The sequence below is a fragment of the Lepidochelys kempii genome, chromosome 2 (assembly GCF_965140265.1).
Source record: "Lepidochelys kempii isolate rLepKem1 chromosome 2, rLepKem1.hap2, whole genome shotgun sequence".
NCBI lineage: Eukaryota > Metazoa > Chordata > Testudines > Cheloniidae > Lepidochelys > Lepidochelys kempii.
Window position 1 is genome coordinate 132,181,058 of NC_133257.1, and position 20,360 is coordinate 132,201,417.

Sequence of the window (20,360 nt, forward strand, 5' to 3'; positions counted from 1 at the left end):
AATGTTTTGATTCCCATATGCTCATCTAAAAAAAATCACAGCTGTTGTTGATTCTATATTTGTTTGTAAAGTGTCATGAACTCTCATGGTGTTTATAACTACACTATATACATGTTAATAACTTTTAAATTACAAAATTGTCCATCTTTTGCCTTATTCATTTTAGATCTTTGGATTGTTACGGTTACTAGCTAGTGCATAGTTAAGGATGGAAAAAAGGAGTTTATTGGGTCAGGTAGTCCAGTGGTTAAACTGTAGCAATAAGGCTTATTTCTATACCTGTTTGAAAATTTGATACTGGGCATGTTTGTCTGAGTACCTTATTGCTTTTTACTTACTACTACGTTTTCACAGCAGTGCATGGAGATTTAGCTGTGTGATTCCCACTATCTTCAAAAGAGGTTTCATGGCAAACTGACATGCACTGCTTTGAAAATATTCCTCTTCACGTTTTTACAATATTGGTAGGTCCACATTTGTGATTTGCCAATGTTAGTGGGCTATTTAATCTAATGCTTTCAATAGGATGGTGCCTATGGTAAAGTTCAAAATATACAGTTGAAAATCACCTTTTTTTTAATGTGAATACTGTACTTGCTATAAAATTCTATACAACAGTAAAAAACAAAACAAAACAAAAATAATACCCCAAACCAAACCCCATAGACCCTACACAAGATTTTACTCTCTATTAAATTTCATAGGTTTTTAGAGAAATGTATATAGACCTGCCCCTCTCTCCCAAAAATACAATTAGATTTTGATCCTTTAGAACCTATTCACAGTAAGGGTTGCATGGTTGGACCCTAAATTTTGTGGCTTCTGTCAACAACTGTGGTAGGTGCATACAAGAAAATTAGTTATTAACTTTCTTTAACAACTTCACACTTACCTAGTTATGTCCAGTTTAGGAGCTCAAAATGCTTCACAAATGTGTATTAATTTAATTTTTAAAAGTTAGGGGAATATAATATTATTATTCCGTAGATAGGGAAACTGAGGCACATAATGGTTAACGGATTCAACCATGGAGCAAGTGACATAACCAATATAGACCCTGGCAGTGCTGACACCCTAGCACTTTGCTCTGCCTGTACAGCTCAATCTTTTTTGTTCTTCTTTTTCCTTCTATTTATCATTTTTAAATTGAAAGAGCACACTATAATTAGTTCCTTTCACAGTCCACAAGCCTGAGCCAGGGCCAGCTCCCCATGGAACTAAAGGCTCAAGCTGCTGTGACTTCAGCAATTAAATTAAGTACAATACTAGGAAACAAAGCTTTCCTCCTCAAAGCCAGTTGCTCAAATCAAGCCCGGTTGTGTCCAGGTATCTTTCTATCTGCCCCCAGGCCCAAACTGGGCTGGATGCTCTGCCATTAGGCACAGTCCCAGACGACTGTCAGACCGCTGCCAGCACTGGGTATTCAGAGCCTTCATTTGCTAAGCAGTAAAACCATAGATCACTTTTTCACAAGCCACAGACCACATCCTCAACGTAGAGTCAATTTACATGGAAATAGCCAACACATCTTGGCTGGTCCGTTGCCTCTCTGAAATCTCAGAGGACTAAGGGTACATTTGTGAAATAATAGTTGGGCACCAGTATGCAATCTAAAATATGCTGTGGAGCTTTTTATGGGGCCAAAGCCATTCTTGAATGCAGCATTGTAGTGGATTAAGAATGTTTGCTACCTTATCGTCAGTATATTTTGTACATCCCTGTGAAAAATATCAGCAGAGTTTAATCTAGGCTGAAGAAAGAAATTCACAGCGCTTGTCTATAGGTGGCAAAGAAAGGAATATTGGTTGTTTGACAAGAAAATGTGGTTGTCCCAATTTTCAGTCTCACTCTCATTCTCTGAAGTAAATTAAATTGAGATATTGTGGCTGCTGTGATTGTCTAAAGCATTCTTCGTCTTCTGCATGTTCTGTTTTGGTCCATTGTGCCTGGGCTTTATTGTTCTTTTGTTTTTAGTGGGTCTGATTCTGACTTGGTCTTATAATAGGCTGTATGGAAAGGCCCTTATTGTGCTTAAAATTATGTTTTGTTCCAGCAACAGGAGCGCTACTTTTTTCTCTGCAAATTTATATAGCCAATAATCTGAGACCTTGAGTTTAAAAGTTTTCCACAAGAAACGCTGCAGTTTTCTGTCATGACACATCCAAAGTTATCAGTTTTGGCATCATAGTAACAGAGTTCTTGTCCATAACTTCCTTAATGTTTGCCCCGTAAAGGCCCAAATTGGCTTAAAATGATCAAAATGTGCCTCAAAGTACATTAAAGGTAAGGCTGAATGGACTGAGGAACTTAATCATACACAAGAAAAAATATTGCAAATAGCCAATTTGGAATAAAAATTTTATTTTTTTTAATATTATGGACAATAAAATGTCCTAAAGAACTAAAAATTCTTGCCCTACTGGGGTGTTTTATGCATCAATGTTTTCTACAATCATCAGTCTAACAAATAATGTGCAATAAATTACCATGTCTACCTTTTCGTGGTAAATATAGGTCAAGGTATTTACCTCATTCCCATAATTTGTTTTTCCTGGCAATACTCACCTTTCCCTGTAGGCTGGACTATGTTACCATTTGTCCCCAAAATAACTGTTTATACGCCGGCCTAACTATGTGAAATTATAAATTTGATACATCTGATTAATTTTTCTCTGTAAATACCTAAAATATTGCTTTTTCCCTTGACAACCAGCATTTTTCCTCAGCCCCAGTTCTGAAAAAGGTAAAACATAAAACTTTTTATGGGAATCCCCTTGTATTTGACATTTATTTCTCAAATATTTAAAACTGACATCTTAGCTGGATTGGCCTGAATTGACATAATTATTGATATAAATCAACATTTTATTTTATTATTCAAATCAGTGTTCATTTTGAGTCATGTATATTGTTGGCACCGTAGGGCTTATTCCCTCAGTAAAACACACTTTTATTTGCCAGTCTGACAGTCATGGTATCTGACTCCTCAAAGTAACTCTTGTCGGACACATCAGCATTGTGAAAGACAGGTTCAGCAGATTTTTTGTTAATATTCTCACTCTTCTGACACTTACACAAGTCTGTGCAGGTAAGCCCAGCAGCAAGACGGGAACACCTCCCTCTATGACATTTAACGTGCTTTCAGGTGTAATGCACAACCTGCAACATACTGTCTGATGTTGGACTTCCTGTTATACAGGTGATGGCAAGCTCCTTGTTTTCTAAAAGCCATCTGTGGCCAATAGGGGAAGAAGCATTCATCCTGTTAAAAAGAGAGTGCTTCATTATTGCAGCCTGGTAATTTGCCTCTTTGCTGTGTTGGTGTGCAAGCAGAGTCTTAAAATGTTTTTTCCAAGTATGATTTTTTAAGAGTAAAAATTAGTGTATTCAGGCTTATTCTCAAAACTTCAATGGAATGCCACATCTAAATAATATTTAAAACTAACTATCTCCAGTTCTACAAGAAGGACTTCTCTGAGTGCATATGGAATCAGTGGGTGTGCCACAGAACCACATCTTCTCCCTTTGCTACCTGTTCTGGCTCTTTCATATTAGTAGGAGTTGAGGAGAGGATGCCAAGTTCCATTATTTTTTTCTCTTTGTTGTCAATGGCGCTAATTTAGAAAAAAATAAAATGCAGTGCATTTATCTTCATTAACACACTCAACAGTGCTGCCATCCAGGATGCAAGCACCATCTTTTGTGGGGGTTTGGTCAACTAAAGCTCCTTTTGCTGAGTAACTGCACAAATCATAAGGTAGATCCTACATAATCAGTGTCTAAGTTATAGATTTATTTCACTACAGAAAAATGGTGTAATATTTGTTAATTGCATGTTAGAATATAAATTTTAGGGGACTAAAATTCAGACTTAAATCTTTAGTCGTGTCGCTGTCATGCATAAGTTTGTTTCTTTATACAGCTTAAGACATACTGAGATGTGTATTAGGTGCAGCAGTGAAATATTAACCTCCTGAGGGAAGCAAGAAAAACTGCAGGCTGTCAAGTTTAGCAATGTTTCGTCTGGGGGTTGATTGCAAGCTTGGGGCAGTAGTTTTCACCAAGATGTCGCACACCAGCTTTTCTCTCCCATCCTCCATCTTATCTTTTAGGGATGGAGTCTAAATAGGTCTCCTATGACAGTGGTAGCTATCTACAGTGAAAACACAGTCACTACCAACATATGCTCATGTTGCTTTAAATAAAACCAAGCTTTAATTAAAAAAATGGCTCAGGCTACCAGCAAGCCATTTGCGGGGAGTGGACCCCTGTGGTCTAAGCTAATTTCATTGCACTCAGTTCTTTCCACCGCATCTAATGTTATCATCCTGGGAAACACCATGACATTCAACAGTGAAAATACACTAACAATGTATTTTCATTTCCAACTGTCCATCACAACATTTTCTAAAAACAGGCATTCCCAAGAGCCCAACTGCCACAAAAGGATGAAGTTGATTCCACACACACCAGCTCATAGTCTGACGGAACTGCATTATGCTTGTGTGTCACAAACTCCACTGCCATTCTTTTCAGAACAAAATTTGATTCAGGGATTTCCCAAGGAGTTGGGTTCCCAAATGCCTCTGAAATTCAGTGGGAGGTGGGCAGCTGACTTCCCTAGACTCCTTTGAAAATCCTGGCCTGAAGTACTAGTGTTAATCCACTGAGTGTTTCTAAATTAAGACCTGACTATGTTTGATCTAGTTCTGCAAGGTCCTGAAAGACAATTATGCACCACAAGAACTATACAGCTTGTGGGAGTAAGGTTAAAACTATCAGATGCAGAAGCAGAATATTCCTAAGCAACAGACACACACACATACACACGAGTCCAAGAAATAATAAGAGTCCATGCTTGTCTCTGGCCAGAGCAAGAGTTAAGGCATATTTCTTCAATACATTTTTCTTTAGGTACAACACAAACATCAGTGAATATATATATAAAGCTATTTTTTAAATCTATGATAAATATAAACATGTTTATCCCTCCTTGCTGCTCTGAAAACTGCAGAGAGGATTCCAGACAATTTTATTTAGCACAGAAATACCAAGTTGATTGGAACGTTAGACATACCTGAAATAGATTAGACAAATAGTTGGGCAGTCTCAAAGATTTAGGCATTTTACCAAGCCTGGAAGAGTCCCATGAGATCAGTAAATCTGGTGAAATATTCAGTCTTGTGATACCAGAGATGAAATGGTTTGTGTAATACAGTAGCCTCCAAACAAAGCTTTAAAGTGGTCCCTTGTTCCACCCGAGAACTTTTAAGAGCTCCCTTCTCACATCATACCCCTGCTCCCTGTGTTAAGGAGTAATAAAGACAGATACCAACATTTGTAAAATATTGTTTTTTAGCAACAATGTACTATATAGTAACTTCTAAAGAGCGATCTAAAACATACATTATCCATAAGAGTAACTATACCAACCTAAGGAAAATATTAGCACCCCAATCTGTGAAATGCATCCATCCCATTCTGGCTGGTAAAAGCCAGCGAAGAACAACTATTGTACTAGTAATAAAAATAGTCAGGGCTTCTTCAGAGAAGCACACCTACTGCAAAACACAATTGAAAATTGAATGAACTATCTGAAAGACTTCTCCAACTACTGTTCTGTCTCCAGCCTTCCATGCCTGGGCAAAATAATTGAGAAAGTAGTAACCACTGATCTTCAACAACATGGACATCAGCCAACATTTGGGATTGGATGCCTCACAATAGGTTCAGATCAGGACACAGCAATCTTCTTAGGACCATGGACACAAGCATGATCTCCATACTCATCGAGCTAGACCTCTCTGCATCCATTGACACAAGGAACTGCTAACCCACCTACATGACATAACAGGAGTAAATGGTCCAGCATCACAGTGGTTCCAGTCATTCCTCTACAGCAAACCTCAGAGTTGTGATGCATTGTTCTTCCTCATTGCTAAAGACCCTTGCTTGCAGAGTCCCCCAGATAGCTGTACTACCCTTCTTTTCTTCAATATCTACATGAGATCACTGGGGGAGACAGACATACGTGTTCAGTTGCCAGAAGTATGCTGATTACATTCAAGTAAATATTTCATTCTCTGTGGATGCAGCCACTGTCATTGCTGAAATGTTGGAATGTGTACAAGAAATCAATGCCTGCATTAAAGTAGCTGGTCCAAGTTTAACCCAGGCAAGACCAAAGTTATGCTGGTCAGAAAGGGGAATCATTTTCAAGAGCCAGCTAGGATGTTGTCTCCACCTTCCATTGAAGACATGCAGTCCCCATTCATCAGTGGCATGGGTCTCAAGTTACTGTTTCACTCCTCACTTTGGCCCTTTCTCCTGGACAAGGAGCTATCCACAGTGATCCATATGTTTGTCATCTCCAGTCTTGATTACTGTAATTCACTGGATCTGAAGCTAAATGTGAAGATACACAAGCTCTAGCTGAAAAAAAAGGAGTACTTGTGGCACCTTAGAGACTAACCAATTTATTTGAGCATGAGCTTTCATGGAAATGGCCCAACTTAATGATCACTTTAGATAAGCTATTACCAGCAAGTTGGGCCATTTCCACGAAAGCTCATGCTCAAACAAATCGGTTAGTCTCTAAGGTGCCACAAGTACTCCTTTTCTTTTTGCACTGGAAATGGCCCAATTGATGATCACTTTAGATAAGCTATTACCAGCAGGACAGTGGGGTGGGAGGGGGTATTGTTTCATGATCTGTGTGTATATAATGTCTACTGCAGTTTCCACGGTTTGCATCCGATGAAGTGAGCTGTAGCTCACGAAAGCTCATGCTCAAATAAATTGGTTAGTCTCTAACGTGCCACAAGTACTCCTTTTCTTTTTGCGAAGATAGACTAACACAGCTGTTACTTTGAAGCTCTAGCTGGTACAGAATACAGCTGTGCACCATCTTCCTGGCTTAGACTGCTATGAGCACATCCACTCTATGCTCTAATCCCTCATCTGGCTCTTAGTCAGATTCTGATCCCAATTTAAAGCTCTGGGTCTAATTTTCAAAGCAATTAATGCATCAAGCCCTAATTACATTAAAAAGCATATTTCAATTTATGAACCACTGTCAGCTGCACTCCTCTGGGATAATGCAAATCAACTAGGGACTCTACTATTGCTATTGAATTCATGTGTAAGTGCTCAGATAGTGTTGTGATGAGTGGCATCCCCTAATATAGATTGATAAAATAAACTTTTAAGGTGAGAGAAAAAGTTGAGAAATACTTATATATTGATATACAAATAAGAATCAAATGTGCTCTCCTTTCGTTGCTCTACTCCTCAAAATTGTATCTCTTCCCACAGACATTTCCAACATGATCCCTTTCACAAAACACATATCCCTTTTGAATTTGAGACTAGGATTCAGTGAAAAAAATAGTATGTTTGTGGAAAGTGTCATGAACACGGCCAAAGGGAATACATGTTTTTCATTTGAATGCTTTAAAAGTCTCCACCATTTGTTGCCAGGTGTTAACTAGGTTCCACAAAGTATGGATATCTTTCAGATCTAGTCTTCTCATCTTATATTGTACCTGCACCATCACTTTTATATTTTCTTCAAAATAATTTTATTACAGCGGTTACGGCTATATAATGCAAAAAGCTATGTCAATTATAGAAATATTCAAAGGGTGACCACCAGGTAGAGAATTAGAATAGAATTTTGGAAACAATTAAGAGAAATAGTGATACTAATGAGAAGAAAAATGACATGCGGTAGTTGGCTTGTACACACCTGTTTTTTCCCCATATATTTAAAACACTATTTATATAGAAATATGTCAAACTTTTATTAATCTGTTTTAATACTGATGAGTTTTTCCAATGAGCAATTGTTCAATGCTGCCTATTTTCAAATAACATGATTGAAAGTGATGTGTGCGAGGTATAGATAGTGTGGTGCTAGATGAAACGGTTATATTAATATGATAATATTAATTAACTCAGCACTGTGCTGAGTTGTCCCAAGTTTGCATTTTTACTGTGCACTGCTTCTGCCCAGCTCAGACCCTTCACACATAACTATAGCTAGAGATAAATGTGTGTTTAAGATGTGCATAAGGGTTTACACTTTCTTTTTAATCATGGGTTATATATAGCAATACAATCAAAACAAAACCAGTTTTTCAGTCTTTCAAGGTAAATAAAATATTTTGATGACACTGGAAAAATTGCATGAATGATATTTTGATAATCGCTCACCTTACATACCTTTAAAATATTGTTCCTTGAGTAGAATCTAAATGATGACTTTTTTGTTGTTGTTGCCTTATTTGTTTGAGAGATCATGGTAAATAATGTAGACATATTTTATTTTAGGAATTCATGAAATCAAAGTTATGTACACATCTGTTGAAAATCTGTTAAAGATTGCCTGATAGGAATATTTTTGTATAGTGCCCTATTTATACAATGTCTTGCAGATTGCATTTTAAGAGAATGCCTCCCTGCACTGATGACATTCAGTTTTCTAATTCACTTTTAATAAGGCAATCCTTTTCTGAGATTTATTTCCTTACGATAATGAAGTAGGATTGAGGAATTAACAGCAATGCTATTAACATTTTTTTCCTTTGGTATAGCCTTATGCTTTGTTTGAAAATAAGTTGAGATTTATTTTTCCTAGGCCAGTGCAACAAATGCAAGAGCTGAAGACGAAAAAGCTGAAGACAGCTGAGATACTAATTCTTTGGTGAAATTAAGATACCTGTGTGTTTTAGGTATGTTTGTTTTATAAATCATATAAACTATTTTTCACTCTTTCTGCTTGTGTTTAAAAATAATTGTAACTGTTTTTGAACATTTGTTCTTAATCATATCTTCTAAAGACGTACATGTTGCTTCACTTTAGGGGAAGCCCAGAAGTATTGGTCTTTCTCTTTCGGTCTTTCTCTTTCGGTCTCTTTCTTTCTTCCATTTGATACTTCTAAGCTACTGGAAATTATTTTGTTTAGAAATCAGTTTGTGTTTTATCTACATACAATACAACAGGAATAGCGAGCTGTCTGTGGAGGCTAGTTATATCCAGACAAAGTCTAATAACTAGTGACTTTACCCCATTTATAAACAACTATTCTCCATGTTCCTGGTTAATGTAATAGGAATTCTAAAATAGGATGGTATTTAAATGTTCTGAAAGAAATCATTGACACTTATCAGACTGTGTCACAAGGTTATCTTCAGGATATTAGAGCTGTCTCTACAGTTCATGTTTGTGTTTAGTGATTTTAAGTGAAGCCTCTACCAGTTCAACATGCAAAAATAAAATAGTTTGTAAGTAAATTCCATATAGCTTGATAGGAGTTCAGCAGGTGAACAGAAGGCAATCAGTAGGTATACAGGCCAATGAAGGCTGTACTGAGAAAATCCAGGATCTGCCTTGATGATTAAATTAGTGTGATTAGCCCTGTCACCGCAGGTTACAGAAGTAGTTCTAATTTTAGTGAACTTGTTTCAGCCTATGTAAATTTTACCTACAAAGCTTATAGTGAAGCTACATCCATCCACTTGTTCCTAATGTAAAGGTTCTTATACATATAGTTATCAGCATTCTCACAACCTCCATTTTACAGCAACAAAAGTAGCTTTAGTCCTGCTCTTACTGCTGTCATTGGTTAGGCTCGAGCTGAGGAATTGCATCACAAAGGTCCTAAACAGTTACAAGAGAAACACCCTAAACATGCAGCTGATGGCTAGACAAACAGCTTCCCAAAGACATTGTAATGTAATGTGAGGTTTGGGATCCAGAACAGACTGACTGTTTTCTGTTACAGATATCTGGGACTGGGACCCATCTGTTTTCCCTCCTCCATTGGCAGCCCCAGTTTTACCTTCTCTTGAATAGGTCGAGGAGCCAAACATTTTCAGCTATTATTCAGAAACACCGAGTTTTCCCAAATAGCAATTTTCAGGCTGTGCCAAGTGTTATTTCTTCCATCTACACTTGGCTAGGAAGTTGCTATTGTTTTGTTACTGGTGTAAGCATATGGTAGCTGTACTTCCAGTTTCTTTCCCTGTGCAATTCAAGATGTTAGCTTTGACCTCTGAAAGCGTTTTGATTTCTGTCCTGGCTACCTTAAAAACCATCTCTCTTCTCATGTTCTTTCCCAAAAGTTAAGATCAGCTGGTGTGGGGGTTGGTAGCAGGGTATTTTTGAGAGAGCTTTTCCAACTGCAGGATTCATGGCCTCATACACTGGTCTTTGTAGCCCTGCCCAAGACTTTTGACCCATAGGCCTCACTTGTTGCTAAAGCCTTTGCTTGAGGACATTGGTTGGACAGGTTTTGTGGTCTGTTAGAGGTGAGAATTTTGTTGAGTCCTTTAAACTGGATTCTGTATAGTATTCCCTAGTTGACATTCGCTCAGTTTTGCTAATTGTCTTTTTTTTTTTAATTTCATTAATATAATAGAATGTTTTGAAGATGCATGTAGCAAGAAACTGAACACATTTTTATACATCTAGACAAAAAAATAAAAATAACATCTTATTTTCTAACATTATCTGGATCTTTGAAGCCTTATTGACCATTCTAGAATTTATAAACACAGATACCGTTCTTTCAATGACCTCTTTCTTCCTTCTTCAAGGAACCAGTATTTGAAAGCATTATTTTTGTGGTATAAGTGACCAGAGAGAAACCAAAGAATGGAAATAGATGTCACACATTCTCAGAATTTTTGATGTTGGTTATCATATCCAAACTTCCTATAGGTTTGTTAACAAAGGAACTGACTTTATTACTGAACTTCTGACAACCAACCAACCATTTGCTGATGACTTACTAGAACAATGCTTCAGAAAGTGTCTGCCCCTGATCCGTTGAAACAATCGTCATTAGCTCCTCCTGACTCCCATTGTGCTAAATGCAAGTACACTTATTTGTCTTATAGATTGTATATAGTGTGTGTTCTTATAGTTGAAACTCGTAGTATGAGTATTAAATTTATATTGCTTTTAGGAGCATAATAAAGAATATTGTTCTATTCAACTATTAGAAGATTTTAAAAAAATAACAATCTTTTTGCTTAATGTAATAAAGCAGGGCTACACATAAATTGCTGATTTTATATATTTGCAGCTATTTTGCCCTCTGCTTTTCCATGTTTCTTTTCCAGTTTTTTGTTAGGTTTTTTAAAACCATTACATAACCTGCACTAAATGAACATCACATATAAGGAGATAGAATAAAGCAAGAAGAAGAAAAAATGTTTATACAGGGAAAATATGTATTTGCCTTTTTCGTCTAACTTAATGAGAGAATGCAATGCTACATTTCTGCCTCCTTATGGTGTTTAATACTTATCAATCAGCTGCACGTCAGGTTAATTCAGAAGACTCCAAAATGGTGGTTCCCATTAGTAAGTAGTTGCTGCTGGCTTCTCCTCTGGCCTTGACCAACAATCTTTCCAAAGGTAAGAGCATTCCTTGGAGTCTCTTTTTCTAGTGTAGAACTCAGAATAATAGAGGTGACCAGCTTTGCAAACTGCATCGGGGTCCTTCTTATCTATCTATCCCCTTGCGATTCCATGCTGGGCTTCTCAAAAGGGATTTGATATAATTATCATAGGATACCCTTCCAGGTTAATCCTTCAGAGTGGCTCCACATAATTCCATGGGCCTTTTCTTTCTCACAGTCAGATAACCCATCATAAAATAAGAAAATAAACTCTCCCCTCCCCGAAATCTGGAAATAGTGTGATAGATTTTCAATGATACAAAAACACACCCCATCTAGTGAAACTTGTTAAAGCCATTGAAACAATTCTCGATCCTAATGAACTGAAATCGTTCAAATGTTGATTCCAGAAGACTCTGTACCAACTGATGCTTTCATGTGCATCTGTCACCTGATTTTTTGTAGTTAGTTTTGACTCAATAAGTGGTGTTTTTTTTTACTTTGGTGGGAGATTGGGGGAGTTGTGAAGGTGACTGAGCATCTTGCACTGGCTTGAGGTCTCTCAAATCAGGACAATGGCATTTGATTGACATTGTAAACAGAAAGACAGGATTTACACTATGATGCTTTACCATCATATATTAAGCTGTTTGAAGATATTCAGAGGTTTGGAATATCACAGATAGACACAAGGAATATAGAATAATGGACCATGTGCAAGTGAGTCAATGTTACCATGGTGATAGGTGCCTTAGAAATGTATAGTGAAGTAGGTGCATTATACATGTGATTTATTAAATGGGTATTGCCACCAGATATGTGATATATTGTAGTTTAGCTCACAACTTAACTGTTACACGTTTATCTTGTTATGGAATTCAGCTTGGATGTGGAGATTTCTGGGTTTAAGGCCTCATGTCACAATTTTGTCTATGTGATCCTTTTCGGTGAACTCCTAACCATTGTTTGTCCTCCAGTTCTTCTTAAGCACTAACAGTCATCTAGGGATTTTTTTCTTTGCATCCCTTGTCACTGACTGTGTAGCCTGCTATTCTGCTGACCAGTCTAATGCTCTAGTGCTGAGTCACTATTTTGCAATGCATTTGTAATCCTTTCAGATTCCCCTTTCCCACACCAGTACCCTGCTAAGATGTTTGACAGCCTTTTCTCCCTTCGTGCTCACATGCTGTGCCAGCAACTTCAATTATATCCCCTATATATTGAGACTGCATCCTCGCTATTTGTCTGCATGGTGTCCGCCATACTTCTGGGGGCTTTGCAGATAAATAACTATATAATGTACTACTTGTCATCCCCTTCTCCCTCCCCATTTCTATTAAGTATATTTCTTCATAGTGGAGCTTATACCCATTGTATCTGACTATTTATTCACATTCCATTTGTATATTTTCCCTGTGATATAAAATATAAAGTATATTGCTTTTCTTTGTTATATAAAATATTTGGTTTGTATGAATTTCATACTTTTGAAAAGGCATTATACTGACTGGCTGTCTTAAATACTGCCATCTTCTGGTGTATCTTTTGGACCAAAGGAGCATGGGAAGAGGAAGTGAAAACTTTCCTATGCAGTCCTTCATATTCATAGAATCATAGACTATCAGGGTTGGAAGGGACCTCAGGAGGTCATCTAGTCCAACCCCCTGCTCAAAGCAGGACCAATCCCCAGCTAAATCATCCCTGACCTTAAAAACCTCTAAGGAAGGAGATTCCACCACCTCCCTAGGTAACGCATTCCTGTGCTTCACCACTCTCCGAGTGAAAGTTTTTTCCTAATATCCAACTGAAACCTCCTCCACTGCAACTTGAGACCATTACTCCTTGTTCTGTCATCTGCTACCACTGAGAACAGTCTAGCTGCATCCTCTTTGGAACCCCCTTTCAGGTAGTTGAAAGCAGCTATCAAATCCCCCCTCATTCTTCTCTTTTGCAGACTAAACAATCCCAGTTCCCTCAGCCACTCCTCATAATCATGTGCTCCAGCTCACTAATAATTTTTGTTGCCCTCTGCTGGACTCTTTCCAATTTTTCCACATCTTTCTTGTAGGGTGGGACCCAAAACTGGACACAGTACTCCAGATGAGGCCTCACCAATGCCGAATAGAGGGGAGTGATCACGTCCCTCGATCTGCTGGCCATGCTCCTACTTATGTATCCCAAAATGCTGTTAACCTTCTTGGCAAAAAGGTCACACTGTTGACTCATATCCAGCTTCTCGTCCACTGTAACCCCTAGGTCCTTTTCTACAGAACTGATGCCTAGCCACTCGGTCCCTAGTCTGTAGCAGTGCATGGGATTCTTCCGTCCTAAGTGCAGGACCCTGCACTTATCCTTATTGAACCTCATCAGATTTCTTTTGGCCCAATCCTCCAATTTGTCTAGATCCCTCTGTATCCTATCCCTACCCTCCCGCGTATCTACCACTCCTCCCAGTTTAGTGTCATCTGCAAACTTGCTGAGGGTGCAATCCACACCATCCTCCAGATCATTAATGAAGTTATTGGACAAAACTAGCCCCAGGACCGACTCCTGGGGCACTCTGCTTTATACCAGCTGCCAACTTCCTCATCTCTGACCTGCAGGGAACAACCCTCCATGTGCAGTCAATCCTTAACATCTCTACTGAAATGGTTTCAGAGTAGCAGCTGTGTTAGTCTGTATCAGCAAAAAGAACAGTTGCCACAAGTACTCCGGTTTTTTCTACTGAAATGGGCAACTAGTGTTCAATTGTGTCACTTTCTGGGATATGGAATCAGTTATTGAGCAATGAAACCGACAGTAATTTCAAATAGAAAGAATGAACAGCCACTAGTCAATACCAAAATGTTAGTCTCTGCTAAGCTGGACTGAATTTGAACTGGTGGTCTAGAAATGGTGTTGGCAGGCGATTTGAAATTACCAGCTTGTTTTGGATATGATCTATATGATTTAGAAAAGAAGAGTAGTTTTACACAATTTGAAATTGATTAATTTGTTTACAAACATATGTGTTTTACTTCTTTCAGAACAACTGCCACAAAAATTAATGTAGTGGGTTAGTTATATGAAGAAAATGATGATCAAATATTCCATATTTATATGACTGTTATAGCTGCATATTGAAATCTCCAAAATGTAAATCTAGAAAAACATCTAATATCTGATCAAAAGATACTTAAAAACAGCATATTCTAAAGGTTGGCTTAGATCAAGAGAGATCTGTAAAAATGCTATCATAGTAAAAACCTGTTTTGCAGTTATTTGTGAGGCCAATTTCCTTTTTGTTTTTAAGTATTTTTGGCACTTTTTGTCAAATTGATCAAAACAATCTTTCACACAACCTCTTTTAGAATAGCAACTAAAATCTTTGATTACGAGTAGGATTGCCTTCGCCTATGAGTTTAACACCCATAAATATGTATGTGCCATTGAAGTAAGAGGACTACATTTATAATGAACTGCATATTAAATGAAATAGCTTGATTTAATAGACAAGAAAAGAAAAAAAATCTAATTATAATTGTATTTGATTAAAATATGCCTTTAAGATTTCTTAAACAATGTTGCAGTGCCGCAATTGCCACAGTACAGAGCAACTGAGATCTCCATCATATGTTGGCTTTGCAGTGGGTTTTACTGCAGAGCAACTTTCTTTAAGCAGCCTTAGTCATGGTGTCATCAGATGCATGTAAAGTATGTATTATGTCTGTTCTAATCAAGGAAGATCAGTCATTTGATATAATGGAACTTGATTATAATTGGCCATCTCTGGATAGCTAGTGATCCCAGTCTTTGTACCTGCACTGGATCAAATTGTATTTGCATGTATATTCTGGATATCACAGAAGATGCAACAGAGTCTCAAACATATGGAGTCCCATTACCAATTTTCTGAGCTATTTTGTCCCCACCAAAAAAAAATCTTGTCACTTGCATATTATCACTTTTAAAACACATAAATTTAAGGCCTAAGAAATCAGCCTTTATATTATACATAGATGCACACTTTTTTCCTTTATTTTATACTCAATATTCTTTCAAAATAACATGTACTCTTATAGCACTTCATTCACACAATGCTTTTTTTCTTCGTCTTCAAAAAATGCCTTTGGAAGTGCATGTGTCATATTTTTCACTCACTTTGTGTTGTGACCATGGGTGCAGAAAGTTTTATAAAACTGGTAATCTTAAGAAAATCTTGCTTTCTTTTGTTATTGTAGATCTCAAATTTTTCTACTCTTGTTATTGTTTGTATAGGATTTTCATGAAGCAGCACAGTATAAGTCATTCCAGCAAAATGTGCTGAGGAAAAAAAGTAAAATGCCAGAAGGAAAAAATAATTAGGATCCTTCTTTGTTATATTGTGATGAGCCTCTCTTTAGGACACAGTGAAATTCAACAAAAACTGTTTTCAAATTAAATTATATGGTGGGCTCATAATAATGTACGGCCACATTATGTTCTTTTACCCTGATATAAATATGGAGTAACTCTATTTCTTACAATGGAGTTACCCTAGATTTACACTGTTTGGCTGAGCAAAGCAAGGCCTTCCTCTCAACTTAATGGCATTTTTGTCTGCCTGTAACACAATAACATTTGAATTCTGCACCTGCTTAATTCCAAATAGTCAGGAAATGTTCTAGACATCAGTGCACAGATCTTTATTGGTTTTGGTGAAACCTGGAAAAAACAGAAGGAGAAATACACAGAACCCCTTACATCTGGCTAGTACATCTATTAGTTTTAACCAGGTTTAAATGGTTTGATGTAGATCAAAGAACTGGTTGATGAAAGCCATTGTCATTTTCTAGCATAACAATGACACCCCAGCTCAGCCCATCATTCCAACAGAGTTCAAAATATTGATATCCTGAGTGATTTATCTCCCAATCCGAAAGAAAATAAATAATTCAATGATTTACACAAGGTTACATATTTGCATGTGTCCCTGACATAGAGGAGGATGGGAGGGTGGCACACCAGGAGCTTTTAGAGTGGGGATGGAGGGATGCAAGCAGTCCCTGTGTGTATGATGAGTTCAGCCTAAAGAAGCAATGGAGTTTGTGACCCTCTAGACATGGGTAGGCTAAGATGGGACCAGTCACAAAATAAATGGCGTACACACACAGCTCCTGGCATGTGATGGAGAGGAGAATGGAGGGGAGCACAAAGAACTGTGGCATTGGGGAGGAAAAGGAGAATGGGGAACCCTAGTAGGGAGGTATCATTGGAGGCCCCCAGATTCCCTGGCATGGGGGAAAATGATGGACCATGGTATGGTGGAAAGAAGAAATAGGGGACATGAGTTGGGGGATTGTAGGGGTACACACAATTCCTGGTATGGGTGAAGAGGTGGGGTGGAGTTGCTGGGACTCCCTGAAAAATAGATGGGGATGGGAGGCACACAGGGATGGGGTGGGGGCAGAATGGAGAGATACAAGTAGCCCCTGCTGCTTTCAGTGAGCATTGCCTGAAGAAGCAAAGAAGTGAATGACCCACTAGCATAACTTGATCTTTATAAAACAGTTGCTAGGTTACAGGCTTCGTATGTGAAGTGGTGTATCACACTTGTGTGGAAAACTTCATATCCCAAAAATGACCTTTAGCTAGCCTTTATTATATATTGTCTAGATGAGTTGCCATACCATGCAGCTGAATGAGACTGATGGAACACCAAACTGTCAACACACATTTGACTTAAGAGAGCTTATCCATATCTTGAACTTCAGGGCTTTCTGAATTATTTTACCTTACTGGGAAGTTATCAGTCCAAATTAGATTTTAATGTACAAGACAGAACACATATGAAACACAAAAGAACAGGTTTAGAAAGCTGAAAAATTGTGCTTTGTAGACTTCATCCTCAAAACATGACTTGCAGGATCTGGGTTGTTCTTAAAACATAAGAGAAAATGTTTAAAAAAGAGTAACTCTCCCTCTATCAACCATTTTGTTTTAGCTATATTTGGTGGTGGAATGGGGGGTGCTGGGGTTGGCTTGGTGAAAGGAGAGAGACAGGGATGCTGAGATGTTCTGTTTTTTGGATAGAGGACTAAAATACCAATGGGTTGTGGTCATGATGAATTGGGGCGAGAGCAGTGTTAGAGGTCTTTCCCTTCACCCTCTCCCCTGGTTCTTGTCATGAAGACAGAAAGCAGAAGACGAGAAGTCTGAAGTGCAGGCAATGAAATGTTTATTGGGGTTAGTTCCAAGCAAGCATATTCATCACTCTATACACCGGCAGAGTCTGTTTCCCAGGATTCCGTTCTCAGCTCTGACGCCACAGAGCATTTACCCACGTCCCCCTTCCCAGTTCTGACACCGCAGAACCTTGCCTATGTCCCCATTCCTCCTCATTCCCATTTCTCCCTTCTTAGCAGGCCCAAATATACCTGCAATGCACGTCCTCAGTGCCACCCCTTACAAACTTATGGTCATGTTCCTTTTTGGGGGGGTCGTGAATCTCGGGTCTTTGTCTGACCTCTTTCGTATCCCATGGGAGGGGTGAGGAGTGAAGTTGTGCTATGGTCAGGGACAGGCTCTTCTTTGGCCTTTCAGTGTTTTATACCTTCTCCCAATCCCTCTTTGCCCCTCCCAACTGGTTGCTTGACCTGGCCTTGAGATAGGAGTAACACTTTAACTGCTCTTCTCTGTTCCCATTATGCTAACAAACCCATCTGGCCAGGCAGAAGAAACACACACTCTGTTTTTGTTCTTTGTTCACACATATTAGTGTAAGGTGTAAGAATATTGATAGGTCAAACCCAAAATTCTATCTGAGGCTGACTGACAAGCCTATATACTAACAAGCAAATGATATCTGCAGCTAAGAGTGCTGTGAGGAGCCAGATTAGACTTGGTTGTGACATCTGGTGCTTCTGATGTTGGAGGTAGGGGGAAAGGGACCAGAACGAATTTAAAGCTGTGCAGCAGAACAGATCTGAGGAACAGATGTGATAGATGCTGGGTCGAAAAAGGTGTGTGCACAGATGTTGATTTGGAGTGAGATCCTAGGGGATTTCTGTAACATGGAAGAAGTTGGAAGCTGTTTTAAACTCATTGCTTCTGGTAGCGAAAATGGTGGAGGGGAGATTTGTCATGTTCTTGCCATTTGTAACTTCAGGTGAGAAGAATTCTTTGATATTTATCTGCAGTAAATTACACTGTACTGTGGTTGATGAGATAAATGTCTTCATTACAAATGGATGTGTTTGTTCTGAAGTATTGCCTGGTTCTGATGTATCCAAAGATTCTTCTTGAATTGTCTTCGGTGAGGGTGGGTGTTCATGGGAGAACCTTTTGCCAAGGTAAAGGTTACCTTATTTGACATCTCCCTGCATTTCAAGTGCACAATTAGTTAAGGGACAAAATCTGAACTGATTTACACCCTGCAGCCAGGATGTATGAGGTAAAAGTGACCATAAGAACAGTCATACAGGGGCAGACCAATGGTCCATCTAGCCCAGTATCCTGTCTTCCGACAGTAGTCAATGCCAGGTGCTTCAGAGGGAATGAATAAGTGTTACATCTCCCATCACCCATTCCCAGCTTCTGGCAAACAGAGGCTAGGGACACTTCAGAGCATGGTTTTGCAAGTCAAGGCAGAACAGAGACTTAAAAATACATATATTTATTGTAAAGGCTATTCTATTTTAATAAATGTCTATTTAAATTTGATATGGTGTACATTGAGTATTGTAGATATGGTCTAACATAAACTAAGGGGAGCTGAAACTGCATTCTGATGTCATTTTGCACAGTCTCTCAGTAGACACATCTATTTTGCATTCCTCTGATCATTATAACTAAGTTTTAATGTAGTACATGTACATTATCATGCGCCTGTTCTGTTAATTTTAAACCTGTTTCTGTTGAAGGGTGTTAGTGTCAGGCTTATTGTTGGAGCTATTAAGTATGTCCTACCAAATCCTGCTACTTAGATACTTCTGACAGAATGAAAACCAGATACACAGCTTTGATTTAGAAACACTAAGAATAGGCTTAATCCAAGCCTGAAAGCTATAATCCAAAATGATACAGAAGACATAATGAACAAAATGAACAGCTTACTGGCACCTGATCTGACCGGGGAAGACCCAGGAATAGACACACAGCATATTTCAAAGACTTTAAATTAAAACAAGTGACTGTACCCATCCAATTGTTAGGGCTGTAACCATCAGAATTTTATATCCCCGAGTGCCTTTTTTTCATTGTTCATCTTTGAGGTTTAGCTAACCCTTAATTCTATGTTAATCTAGAGGCTCAATGATTGATCTGCTGAAAGTAACAAATCTCATGAGTTATTTCTGTAGCTTGCTTCAGGTGGAGTGAGAGTGAACAGAAATTACCTATAGCAAAACAATGATTGTTCACAAAATAGTTTCTTGTAATTGTATGTTTTCATGAGCAATATGTTGGCCTACAAGTTGTTGATATTGCGGGGGGGGGGGGGGGAACAGTGGATAGGAGCAACCCTAGACAGATCATCCTGTAGATCATTACTTAGAATCCTACCTGCTGCCAAGGCTCACATTTTGTTCAGAATGAGCGAGAAGATTGTTGCCTCCCAAAACTTCCAGCCATGCAGCAGTTCGGAGGGGTAACACTAAGACAGGAGCCACATTTAATATACTCCATTGAAATGAATACATGTACTTCAGACCTTTCTCTTCTTTCAGGCTTCCTGTAGATATTCAATAATAAGGTTTCCCCTGTGTAAGGTTACATATCAACTTTGGCCATAAGAGCTAGAAACTTGATTTTTGTTTTTTAATAAAGAGTTCAATGCTGCAGAAACCGATGGGTAAAACCTCTGCTTATCATTTGCAGTTATCAATATTTGTGGATGAGGCTTAAATATATGAGAACATTTTTAATAATGTTGATCAACAATACATGATACTGAAGTAACATGCCAAACCTTTGCTCTGTACTTTATGATGGTTA

The 20,360-nt window shown here is 38.3% G+C and overlaps 1 protein-coding gene across 2 annotated transcripts in view; it reads left to right on the forward strand.

Moving 5' to 3' along the window:
* Window positions 1–20,360, forward strand: part of CDH18 (cadherin 18) — an 839,398-nt gene that overhangs the window by 376,843 nt on the left and 442,195 nt on the right. For both annotated transcript variants that reach the window (XM_073332278.1, XM_073332279.1), the window contains one exon: window positions 8,639–8,732. The gene's annotated coding sequence lies outside the window, so the exon portion shown is untranslated. The remainder of the gene's footprint in view (window positions 1–8,638; window positions 8,733–20,360) is intronic.